General features: G+C 40.0%; 1 protein-coding gene across 3 annotated transcripts in view; it reads right to left on the minus strand.

Annotated features, from left to right (window-relative positions):
- The window catches only part of SLC24A2 (solute carrier family 24 member 2), a 244,763-nt gene that overhangs the window by 96,898 nt on the left and 133,985 nt on the right, over positions 1-13,880 (minus strand). The window lies entirely within an intron of this gene.

Genomic DNA, 13,880 nt, shown 5'->3' on the forward strand with positions numbered 1-13,880 from the left:
AATCTAAAAAAAACTCTGGATTTTGATAGATTTTTATCCTGACTAGGAACTGCTTTCTCCCCCTGTGGCTGATTTTGTGCTGGGTCACAGGGGAAGATGCTTCTGGTGCAGCCGAGCTTTAGAGACAGGCAGATTTAAGAGAGAGGGTAATGTAACGTGAGGGAATTAATTTCTCATGGAACATTTGGTCCAAAATATCGACATGAAATTTTTCTGGAATCAGGTAAAAGTGATCCCTAAGTCTTCCAACCCTCTATATTACGGCATTTTCCAAAATATTTCATCACACTCGATACCCACCAGGGGGTTTCCCAAGAAAAGTCTCATAAGAGACAATCAAATACATTTGGAAAGTGCTACATCCTAGACCAACCCAGCTTTAGCGTTTTAAGATACACATTAGACCACTAGGTATAACACTAAAGAAATCTGGTTCACTTGGACAGTGTTTCCAAACTATTGCCCACAGGTCCCTTATTTTGTAGAATACTTATTATTAACGATCACGGTGTGCACATTTGGAGACAAACGTGAAACTCATGGTAATCTTGAAGTATGGGTGAAATGTCAGTGCTGGATACATGGAGAAATCTGAATTTCTTAGTGTGATTTTATTATAGTTGACATTTTATTATAAATTACACTCCCAACTCTACAGGGTTCGGAGAAGAATCAGAGGTGATGACTGGTGAGCCAGACCATGAGCTCCTCAAAGTAAGAGACTGGGTCTGTATCCTGAGCCCAGTACTGGATCTGGCACATCCTATGGGCTCTCAATGAATGTCCTAAGTCTTTGCTCTGAGCACTATAGGAGGAAGGATGAGGTCATATGTATCTTCATTACCAGTCCTTTCAGCCTTAAAAATTTGTAACATTTTTTAATGCATTGTGTCATTTGATTCAGATGATTAAGGTTCAAAGTATTTTAGGGGCAAGGTTAAGAGACTTGAATAGAGTTGAAATCTAATTACTCTTTGATAGTAAAACTCTGAAGGTCATTTCCTTGCCATGCTGTACAACTCAAAATGTGATGTGTTAACTGGATAGGAACTGGAATATGTGTTGTTAATAATTTGTCATAACCACTGTTACTATGGTCCTTATTCTGGGAAACTGCGAGAACTCTGCTGTGGAGATCTTCATTAGCAAAGGATTCTATCTATAGAAGAACTTACAGCAATCATTTGGGTATTATGTATATATTGAATATATAGGTCTCATGCAGCATTTCTTTTGGTGGAACCAAAAGAAATTTCCAACCAAAAATTAGGTGCATGCAGATGCACAAAGAAAATATATGTCAAGCATTTGATCCCATGTTGTCCCCAAATATCAGCTCAACATCCCTTGGAATGCAATTTGGAAATATCTCACTCTTTGAACTCCTATAAAAGTTCATGCCGAATGAAAGACAGAACTTGAACTTTTTGAAACCTAGTCCCAGAAATAATTTGTCAGTGAATATCAGAATTCAGTTGACACTAATTGTAGGATACAGTATATACACACACTGGCAAATTAAACCATTTAAGTATTCCAAGGGAGACGGCAATTTGTTGAGCATATGAGCCCGTCTTCCTCCCACCCCTGCCCTCACACCCTCCACAGGCACATGAACAGGTACAGACAGGGCCACTGCTTCCTACCGGTAGAGCCTGTTCATCCTTGTCCCTGGCTGTAGATGACTGCATAAGAGGAAAAGGCAGAAACAAAAGACAAAGAGATAAATAAAAGACGAATCACATATAGGTTTTACATTTAATAACAAGCAACAGTATAGGGAAAGACTTGGTTTTTTCTGCTCCTGGGAAGGAATAAGCCAACAAAGGGTGCCAAGGGTATATATTTCTAGCCAATATATAATGGTTTATTTAGGCACGTGGTACATTCCCCCGAAAGACCACAGTCAAATGGCCAACCCAAACGCCCAGCAACAGAGGGCAGTTAAACCAATTATGGCCCAGCCGTGTGGTGGAATACCATGTGGTCATTAAAATGAATGAGATAAGTACACATGTATTGAGACACAAAGATATCTAAGATATATTGTTAAGTGAAAAAAAATTTTAAACCTTATTTGTTATCTCATTTTATAAAAGAAAATAAATTAACGATACTTTAGTATAAGTATCGTTATACCAAGTATAAGTGTAATCAGTATAACTTTAGTATAAGTATCATTATACTATCGTCATACAAAGAAAAAAATTCTGCAAGAATCATACCAAACTGTTATTAGTGGTTATTGCTGGGGTTGGGATTACAAGGACATGTCAATTATCATGTCTTTTGGAGGGAGTCAACACTCATCGCCCCACATATAGTGAATAAAATAAAGCCTGAAGAAGTTAGGACACTGAATTCAAGACAAAGATCATCACACATGGAATTCAGATAATCCGTCTTCTTTCCTGCCCCTACCACTTCAAGTTTTCTATTGTAAAAGTGGAAATATCTGTCAAGTTGAGAAAAGGTGACTAAACACAAGGGCACATGAGGGCCGGTCATCTTGTTGGGAGAGAACACAACTCAGATAAGGGACACTGGAGTTTCACCAACAAGCCCTAACCAGCTGGCTTGGCTTCCCCAACTTAATATGAACTCTCCTTCTTCAACAGAACCTGACACACCCTATGATCTTTCCAGTGATAGACAGGTGTCTTGTGAATTTCCTCATGAGCAGACCACTGCCTTTGTCGCTTCACATCAACTATGGGAGCATACAGCAAGAACAAACTGGAACGTCTCTCCTGTCTTGCCTTCTGGTCCTCCTCATTAGAGTCTTTGCTGATCTGCATCACCAGGACTAATCACAGACGTGGAGAAGAGCAGACAGGTGCAGGGCTGTTTTAAACCCTTCACGGGCCCTAGGATCTCTTTTTAGTCCTAGTACCCATGTCATACAAAGAACATTAAGATGCCCTCGCATCCCTCCTAAAATACACATTTTTGCATAAAAAAATGGAAAAGATTTTTATAATTTCTCATTTCAAATTACTGGCTACGTCCAATTCCTTTAATTTGTGATTGGCATACTCAAAATCCTGGAATGTGAGAAAATCAAATCCACAATTTGTTTTCACACGTAATTTTTTTTTTGTGAAGAGATCAGCCCTGTGCTAACCTCTGCCAATCCTCCTCATTTTTGCCGAGGAAGACTGGCCCTGGGCTAACATCCGTGCCCATCTTCCTCCACTTTATATGGGACGCCGCCACAGCATGGTTTGCCAAGCAGTGCATCCGTGTGCACCCGGGATCTGAACCGGCAAACCCCGGGCCACTGCAGCGGAGCGCGCGCACTTAACCGCTTTCGCCACCGGGCCGGCCCCTTTTCACATGTAATTTTTAAGAAGGCTAAACTGAACACTTAATGAAGTTGATATTAAATATTTTGTAGACATTCAATTAAACATTTATTTTTTTAAATTAATTAATTAATTTATTTTTTTCCCCCAAAGCCCCAGTAGATAGTTGTATGTCATAGTTGCACATCCTTCTAGTTGCTGCATGTGGGACACGGCCTCAGCACGGCCGGAGAAGCGGTGCGTTGGTGCGCGCCCAGGATGCGAACCCGGGCCTCCAGCAGCGGAGCGGGCGCACTTGACCGCTAAGCCAGGGGGCCGGCCCCACAATTAAACATTTAATAATCTTGATTTTTGTAGATACCTTTTTGGATTTTGGAGTCAATATCAACATATATTTTTTCTTCTGGTTCCAAACATTTTTTGTAGCCCTTGAAGAACTTGTAAGTCTCAGGCATAGACAGAAGTGTTCTGGGTTGGTGGTAATTTCCGAGCACAGCCTGTGGGCATGACTGAATTTGCCATAACTTGCTGATTTGGGGCTCTCTCTCAGTGACTTCTCTAAAAACACTAACAAGGAAATATCCCTGATTCCCTAGTCCCCAGGAACGTGCTTGGGGAGCTGGAGAGGACCTGAACTTATCCTTTGATTCTCCCTTTTTGCTCTGAAAGGCACTGTGTGATCTCGTTTCTCTCCGCCAGGTCGTTTCATTTTCTCTTCCGCATCAGACTGCTCAACAAATGGCCCCACACTCTACACAACAATCCCTGAGGGAAATTATCCAGCACAGCAGCTCAGCTTCTGGACATACAGTGAGATTAACTGTCAGAGCACGCCTCTTCAGTTAGCAAATTCACACCTTGTGGCTAAATGGGAGACAAATAATTATGAGCTGGGATTGATACCACAGCAGTCCCACAGAACATGAAGGAACAGGAGGAAACTAAGGAAAGAAAAAGGTGGTCTCTATATGAGCAAAAATATCGCCAGCTGTGAGTTTAGATTAAAAAAAACACATTTAAAGAAAATATTTGAGGGAAAAAATCTAAACCTGTCTTTTGGTCTGAAAGGAAGAAAAAATATCTACCCTATTGAATTGGCGTTTTCTCTCCCATGCAAGTAGGATCCTCAGACACAACAGATGGAAAGAAAATGCCTTGTACATGGATTCTACAAAGAAAAAACTGAGTGCAGAGAAAGGTCTGAAATCCTTTACAAAATTTCCCACTGATTAATGTCAGCAGAAGTTGACATAATTAGTTTCCTTTCAAGTGTAATCTGTAGACACGAATATACATCAGGTTATAACATGTAAGTTTGGGTACATACACAAATGGCAGCCGAGGCCATTGAAACACCCCTCCACTTTTCTTTTATATAGCCCTGTTGCAAAAGAGATGAGAAACGTGACATAGGATGGTAACTGCTCATTTTCAGGGGCTCACCCACATCTACTAATAATTCCCGACACTCACCTGACTTAGCCTCACTCTAACTGCATCTCGAAGCAGCCTCAGAGTCCTGGCAATGCGCTGCCAATTATGTTAGGAATTCAATTGTAAAGCTGTTTTAATTACATTGGAAGTGACTAGTGAAGGTGACAAAGCACCGATCGGAATGTGTATGCCCCATAGTGTTTCTACACTGGATTATTTAGCCAACTCTCTGGGTTTTGGATTGGCCTCGGTGTTGTGAATTTATTTTCAGGGCCATGAACATCTGGCAAGTTTATCTAACTCATCGGATGTTACCAAAGACAATTTTTTCAAAAGAAGACTAACGTGACTTTAAGGATTAATCTTGGCATTCTTATTATGCATTTTGCTTTTTAATTCCTTTAATTTTAAAGACACCAAAATATCATACATTTGGGCTAGACTAATTTGAAAGCCAAATTCCTGGTGGTCAGTTTAAAGGCTATGCTAGAGGAAAGCTATAGGACAGATTTGTTCAGCCAAATTCATAATATACAGAGCAATTCTTCAGAAATATTTAAAATAATTCATAAAATGCATCCCGCAGGGTCTTCAGTTGGGGCTCCGGTGTGCCAACTCAGACTCTGCTCTTCATTCATGAAAGCAGGACATTCCCCAGGCCAGGATGTAAGGAATACATCTTTGACTTAAAAGGAAGCATTCTGTAATTCAACCCTTTATTTCATTTAAACTGGCCCCCTCCTTAATTACTGCAAGTAATTGAGTAATTGAGCAACTGGGCTGATGCCACTAATATCTGTTGTTCTCCCTGATAGAAACCCCAATTTTACATGGGAATTTTGCTACCTATTTGATAGATGTTCTGAAAATGCCCCATTCCCCCTGTCTCCATAATAAAACATACAGCCCATTTAGAAAGCATTTTTTTGTGTGCGTGAGGAAGATCAGCTCTGAGCTAACATCTGATGCCAGTCCTCCTCTTTTTTCTGAGGAAGACAGGCCCTGAGCTAACATCCGTGCCCATCTTCTTCTACTTTATATGGGACGCCACCACAGCAGGGCTGGACAAGCAGTGCATGCCCCAGATCCGAACCTGTGAACCCCGGGCCGCCGCAGCGGAGCGTGCACACTTAACCGCTTGTGCCACCCGGCCGGCCCAGAAAGCATTTTTAATGCTATAAATCATTCACAAATCCTTAAGTTGGCTCTCTTCCTTTGACCCTTGAAAGCCACTGGTTGAGAAATGGTTTCCCTGAACACCAAGTGTAGTTTGATGTGACTTTGTTCAGAGCGTTACCCCACATGCAGGCCCCCACTTCCACCTCACACACATACACACTGGGCAAATATCGCATAGGTTAGCTGCATCATGGCCACACAGCCCCTGGTTTACTCTGACCTGTAATTGCACATCTGTAAATCACATAATCAAATGGGTCACTGGGAAGGTTTCATACGCCAAAAGACAAGTGGGCAGAATAAGGGGTGGCTTTTCTGGCCAGTGACTTGGCAACAGATATTGAAAGACAAGCAATTTGTCATAACAATCAAGTAACAACCTTAACAAGTAACAACCAAGCCCTGTGAAATGTGCCTAAATTCATTGTGCCAAGGACCCAGAAGCACTGTAAGGTCTATAAAAAACAAATTTAAAAGTATAATTATTTTGTCAAATATGTAAGCCAAAACATATATGCCTAATTAGAAATATTAATCCAATATTTAATTGACATTAATTTTCTTGTCTTAGAATTTAGAAAGGTTGGGTGAGGGATAATTTGAATGACTGATTTTCATTTTAAAAATTAACGAGGAAGTATGAAATGATGTTTCCATTTTCTTTCAATACAATTACCTGTAATAAGCAAAAAAATTCAAAATCTCTCTCCTGGTTAAAGATGAATAAACCTCAAAGCCTATGGGAAGACTAGACAAAAGGCGTAAAAGCTTTAAATCTGAATCTAAAAGGAAAGAAATCCTATCACTTCTTAATCAGATGCAAAGTCATCCCCCTCTCCCTCCCTTTACTGTGTCCTACCATACTCCCTAAAATATTAAGGGGGGCAGGATTAAATGAATTCCTAAAGAAAGAAATACTTAGAATACTAAGAATACTTAGATACTTAAGAATACTTTAGAGATTTAAATTCAAATTACTTTTACCACTGGTTGCTGGGTAATTATCCCAAAATCATTGTCCTTTAGGAAAGTAAGAATCTCGAAGATGAAGGAAGAGCTGAAGATGACAGCCCAGGATGCAGGAATACCCACTTCACGATTCTGGTTTAAAGAAACACAGTGGGATGGAAAGAAAGGGTAGAAATTAAGTAAAAAGCGTGGTAATGGAAGCTCACAATTTGGAAGCAAAGCATTTTGATGGTTTATTTGAATAATGCCCACGATCATGAAATATTTGGGATGGTAAAAAGAAATTTCAGAAGAATAGGTATTCCCCAAAATGGAGGGAGTGGAATCGCTTAGAAACAGTTAAGGAAAACATTTTGCCTTTTAAGTAGTTGTACAAGAGAAGAAATAATGTACTATGAGAAGTGGTGTCATATACACGTAGTTATTAAGAATATGGATATTCAGGCCCAGACTGCAGGGGTTCATTTTACTGTTTTTGTCATTCATTAGCTGTGTGACCTTGGACAAGTTACTTAATCTCCCTGTGCTTTAGTTTCTTCATCTGTACAATGGGAATAATAGTAGCAACTACTTCAGAGGGTTGTTGTGAGGGTTAAATGAATTAATACACGTAAAGTGCTAGATGGATGCTTGGTACACAGTAAGCATTATGTGTTAGCTCTCTTATCATTACTATTAGGAGCCACGAGGGAGAATAATGACAAATTATATGACAAAAGTAAGTTCAGGGCTGTGAACTGGATTAGAGAACAGGGTGGTTTCTATGGGAAGTAGGAAAATTCCATAGGTTGGGATGGTGAGAGGTGATTTGTGTGACAGTACAGGATGGCTAATGGGGCATGTCCTAGGTTGGCAGCTGAGAGAGGAGGAAATGACACAACAGAGTCTATTTCCTTGACTTGGCTTCTATTACGTCCCTGTCCCATGAATCAGCATAGTCTGAAGGGTACAGGATTGGTGAGGCTAGGTCAGCATAGCTCATATACGTTAGTGGGTCTGGTCTTGATCAGGAAGCTCTGGAGGCTGGAAGATTCAGAGAAGGTAGAATTCAAGCTTGAAGCAAAAGGATTCCCCCGCCCCCACCCCAAAATTCTGGAGGTTTCTGGTCAACACTTTCACTTGGTAGGCTGTTGCTTGTGATCAGAAAAGGGGAAATATCTGGATCAGAAAGGCCACAGGCTTAGTCATGAGTTCAGTTTCTGCTGCAGCCATTTCTCTCCCTGGTGGCATTCTGGACTAGAAGTTCTCAAACGCAGGAAGCCAGGCTGTGCAGGGATGATCTGTGAACACGCCCAGTGCGAGCACCCAGTTGTGCTGAGTATCTGCTCAAAGTCATGATTTGGATAAAGAGTGAAATAAGGGCCCCTTAAACTTGGAAAAAAGTTTACCCCATCAGAGGGCAGCTACTCATAACAGATGAGGTGAGGCATCTGTTTTGATCTACGCTAAAACTGTTAGGAAATACGATTTGAGAATAACTCAGTAAGGCAAAGGAGCCAGGGTAACTTCAAGATGCAGAACGGGACTATAACTGACAAGCTGAAATCTATACATTTGCTTATAGCAGTGTCTCCAAACTTTACTGATCATATACCATTACCAAAATCATTCTGAGCAAGTAGCATATATATAATGGAATGTCTGTCTGTCTATCTATCTATCTACCTACCTACCTATCTACCTATCATGTATCTAATAATCTATCACGTATCTACTAATTTATGTGCTACTGCCAACCATTAAGTAAACACGGACTAATTTCTTCTTTTAAAAATAAATAAAAATTTTACTATTTTCTTCCTACATCCCAAATAATTGTCCAGTACACCCCACTGGAACATTAGTACAGACCTTTAAAAAAGAGTTTTATAGAGAGTAGAGTGGTGGTTACCAGGGGCTGGGGGTGGGGAAATGGGGAGAGGTTGGTCAAAGGGTAAAAACTTCCAGTTATAAGATGAATAAGTTCTGGGGATCTAACGTACAGCATGGTGACTATAATTAATAATACTATATTATATTCTTGCAAGTTGCTAAGAGAGTAGATCTTAAATGTTCTCACCCAAAAAAGAAACGGTGATTATGTGACGTGATGGAGGTTTTAGCTAATGCTATGGTGGTAATCATTCTGCAATATAGAAGTGTATCAAATCAACACGTTGTACATCTTAAACTTACACGATATTATATGTTAATGATATCTCAATAAAGCTGGAAAAAGACAAAATAAAAAAATAAAAAGGTGTTTTAAATGCTTCTCACAGGATTGGTAAGCTGCATTGGGCGTACACCCCTGGCAGCCTCCTACATAGGGGAAGTTGTGACATCCTTAAGGAGAGGATTCTCCTCGTGCCTCCCATGGTCCCTAATGTGGCCATGCAACCATGCGGCATGGGAGAGCGAGGCCACTCAGGCAGAACGGGGACTGTGCATTCCTGTGTCAGTATCCACAGCTCCTCTGATGCTTGCTCTACTGGTTAAATTAATAGTAATGATGATTATTTAAATCCACCCCTTAGAGCCTCTATTTAATTTTTCTTATTAAGTAGGTACACAGAAGACAGTAATCCCCATTTTATAAATGGAGAAAGAGAAGTGGGAAGTGCCTCAGGTTGTTTCCGTACTCAGGATACTAAGCACCTGCGTTAATTCACTTAATTTAGGAATTAACAACCCAACTACCACTGCCATCTCTCGCCCTCTCCTGAAAAATCCAGATGTTGCTAATATCCTTTGTTGTATTGTTTGAGCAATTCTCACAATTGCTAACGAACCATTTTGATATGCCAATCAAACACAGTCTGTTAGTGGCGCTCTGGCATTAGTCACACAAATTTCCTTTGACTAGTAAAGAACCCCAAATGCATTCAGATACTAAGTCTGGATTGCCTTACTTCTTTTAAGGAAAGGATGTCTAAGATGATGTGAATTTTAAAGAAAAGTCCAACAAACGCTGGTGCTGGACATACCACAGAATAATTTGCCACAAATCAAGCAGATTCCAGTAATAATGGATAGTATTTATTGAAAGTTCAATATGTGCCAAGTGCTTCTTCTATAATATCTCATTGAATCTTCACAATGATAGGTATTATATTATATCCTAGCCCTTTTAATACCTGGGGAATCTGAGAACGATGGAGGTTGAACAATTTGTCCAAGGCCACATAGCCAGTAAGTGGCAGAGCTGGGATACGGACTCAGACAACTGGGCTCCAGAGCTTCTCTAAGTGTTGGGGAAACAAGAAAGTGGAATTTTCCTTGCAGTGGCCTGTGGGAAGGAGGCTGGAGACACTAGAACTGCAAATACAGTAAAAATAGTTTATGTATATTAAGAACCATTTATGAGCTCTGACTTCCAATGGAGGCCAGAAAACAGTTGCCAACTGATTGCTATGGATGCAGAATGACAGATTCTATTTGTGTTCGTTTGGTACAAAAAGTTGATGCCTGGGAATAGAGAGTCTAGAGGTCATTTTCTCGTCTTTTGTCTCTTCCAGCGTTATTATTCAGACTCACCTACAATTGTCATGAATTTTCATAATTTTTCTGTCTCTTGAAGGTCATGGAGGCGCTTTTTATGACCTTCACAATGGCATAGGTTCAAGTAACACCACAAACTAGCTTATCCATATATCAAGTTGACTTGTATTAAGGAGTTTATAGCTCAGCAGTAGGTGGGCAAAGTGGCGCCCCCTGGTGGTCCCATTTATCACTGTGGCCATGCGAGTCTACATTTAGTTTATCTGGAAGCACGGTGTGTGCCCAGTCTTCAATTTATTTCTTTTTTTTTTTTTAAATCTTTTATTTATTTAATTTTTCCCCCAAAGCCCGAGAAGATAGTTGTATGTCATAGCTGCACATCCTTCTAGTTGCTGTATGTGGGATGCGGCCTCAGCATGGCCGGACAAGCGGTGCGTTGGTAAGCACCCGGGATCCGAACCCGGGCCGCCAGCAGCGGAGCGTGTGCACTTAACCGCTAAGCCACGGGGCCGGCCCTTCAATTTATTTCTGACACTTGAAGGACTAGTGCATTTTCTTTGTCTCAAGGAAAGAACAACTCAAAAAATGAAATAATCACATTCCCAGTGTCTGAAGCATCAACAGGAGACTCTGAATAGCAAGTTCTGAATAAAGAAAATTCATTAATTCAGTTGTTTAACAATATTTATTTAATAACATTATTGGATGCTTACTATACGCCAGGCATTCTGCTAGGTTCCAGGGATACAGACAGGACCAAAACTGACAAAAATCTCTGTCCTCATGGAGTTACATTTTAGAATATGTTATTATCACAAAATTAACTAGACAGAGAGAATGTTATATTACTTAAAAGTAAGTGTTATATTTAAGGATATACTTAAGAGGCTTAACTGCAGCCTAACCATCACTTCTGTAATCATACTGCATGACTAATTTATTAATCCTGGATTTAGCATGTGTTCTGTTTTGGAAAGAAGTTAGCAAAGAGTATAAAGAATATAAAGAACATGATTGTGTCTATAAAATTACAAACAGCATTTAGCAAAAGGCACTAGATATTTAAAGTACATCTTGAAACTGATAAAATTGAAGATGTGATTTAATTTTTGACATTATTGGCAATAAAGTTTCTCACCAATGTTTTTTTAAAAGCTTTCACAGATTTAAGATTAAAAAAAAAAAAAGAAACCCTGAACTCCAAGGAGAACAAAAGACTATAATTTCAATGTAATGTAACTTTGTGATTTTGATATATGTATCTTTTCACTTTTATGGTCTCCTAGATACAGTGTAACCTCATTAATACAACATACTGATTCTCTACCACATTTTAACTTGGGATCCTAGAAATTTCACTGGCACCATACCAGCACCTGATTCCTATAAGACTGATACAATTTCCATACCTGCAGAAAAATAAGAGATGCCAGATTTGCTGAACTTACTTATGGAATTTCCAGGAAGCAAATGAATATCATGTAAAGCCAATTTAAATATTTAATAATATAAATGAAAATGTAATTAAACTTTGGGAAAGCAACAAAGGGTACAAATATCAAGTATATGCTATTTCCCATTGAAAATGTACTGATATCGACAATTGGTCCCATTCCTCGATCTGCTCTCCTGTTCCCAGAGGGGCTGGGAGGAAACGAAGATCTATCATGTCATGGAGATGGGTTTAGAAGTGGGACGCAGTGGTGTTCCTTTCACGTACTGCTTGCCTACTTCCATATTCCATTCACATTCTGTGTGTCCCCCCATTTGCTCCCTAGTTCATTCTTTCGTATTATTTGTCTCATCTCTCTCTTTCCCACTACTGAGCACTCTTCTGAGGGTAGAGACGAGCTTTTTTCATTTTATGTTAATCCACAGTACCTAGCACAGTGGTGCTAAATGCTCAATAAATACGTTTCACAATAAATAAGTGAAATCAGATCTTACTTTTTCTAATGAGTCCATATGCTCGTATATAATGAGGTTGGAGGCAAATGGCTTCTTTTCAGTCCAACACTGAACCATGTCACTTTCCTCTTAGCATCTGATTATGCTAATGACCTACTGCTTCTTGAATCATCCTCCTCCCATGTATCTGAGATGTGTGCTCTGCCCAGGCTGCTATTTCCTCATACTTATAGAAATGTAACAATATAAAACTTCCCTTCTTTGAACTCCTATTTTAGTCAGAAATGGCATTTCACAGTTATTCCTGATTGCTTGTGTTTGCCTGGATGGAACTGTAACCATCTTGAACATGGGTGTTTTATACATTACACATCCTTATATTTCATATTTTGCCTACCAGTGTGTCAGCACCCTGCAGATGCTCAGCAAACATTCATCTCTTGATTGACAGTTACCAAGTGGTGGGACTGGGGCTTTGTAAGGAAGGAGGATGCTCAAATAGGCAGGAAACTCACTTTGAGACAGAAGTGGGTTGAGGGGCCTGGATCCAGTATTGGGGCTTAGGTCAGGGTCAGCAGAAACTATTTTGATTAATACAGAGTGGTATCAGTCAACAATTCTCTGGCTTAGTCCCTAGACCCTGTGCCCAAACACTTCCGCAGAGGTCCTTTAACCTGAGAGAGCCAGTATTTTTTTTGGTGGTGTAATTGGGCCTGTAATACTAATGGCAGAGGAGAGTGTGGTAGTGGTGGTCTCTTTTAGCTGGTGGAAGTGTTGAATGGAACAGAGCCACTAGGTAGTGAAGTGGAGAACGTGGCAGTAGGGAACAGTTCCATTGGGCATTGACCACGATATACCTGGGCACCCTGGAAAAGTAGAGTGCATGGTAAGGACTAGGAATCCCACCAATGGGGCTTGACAGGAGGACGGTTACCTTCTCAATTACCCCCCTGAGACTGATGCCATCTAGGGCAGTGAGGGATACATTAAGGTTCAAATTTATCTTCTCAGCTCACTTATCTTTCCTATCCTTTGCTCTCAGAGGCAGTCCAGGCAAACTGCCATTTTAGCTATTTTATCTGTGTCCTACCCTGGATATTACCAAGTTATTCCCTCCTGCTCCATTTGCCAAATACCTTCCTTCATGGTATCTTCAAAATCACTCTTTCATTCATCCTTCAACACATTTAATGAGCATCTTATACATGCTTCACTATTCTAGATATAGGAAAGCAACAGTGAACAAAACAGCCCAAATCCTTGCTCTCAGGGAACTTATATTCTAGTTTAAATCTCTCTTCTAAGACATAGTCTTCCAATTAAGTAGCAAAGCAGCAATTAATATACAAAATCCCTGCTGACTTTTACTGAGCACTAACTACCCTTGAGATACTGTGCTAGATGCTCATTTAATCCTCATCACAATCCTAGGAGGTAGGCATTATTAGGAAGCATTTTTAAAAAGCTTTTTACTTTGAAATAATTATAGATTCACAGGCAGTTTTAAAAAAAAATGTACAGGGAGGTCCTATGCACCCTTTACCCAGTCTCCCCCACGAATGTTTCACATAACTATAGTATAATACCAAAACCAGGAAGCTGACG

Source organism: Ceratotherium simum, chromosome 20, assembly GCF_057802395.1.
Source record: "Ceratotherium simum simum isolate JZ-2026a chromosome 20, ASM5780239v1, whole genome shotgun sequence".
Classification (NCBI taxonomy): domain Eukaryota; kingdom Metazoa; phylum Chordata; class Mammalia; order Perissodactyla; family Rhinocerotidae; genus Ceratotherium; species Ceratotherium simum.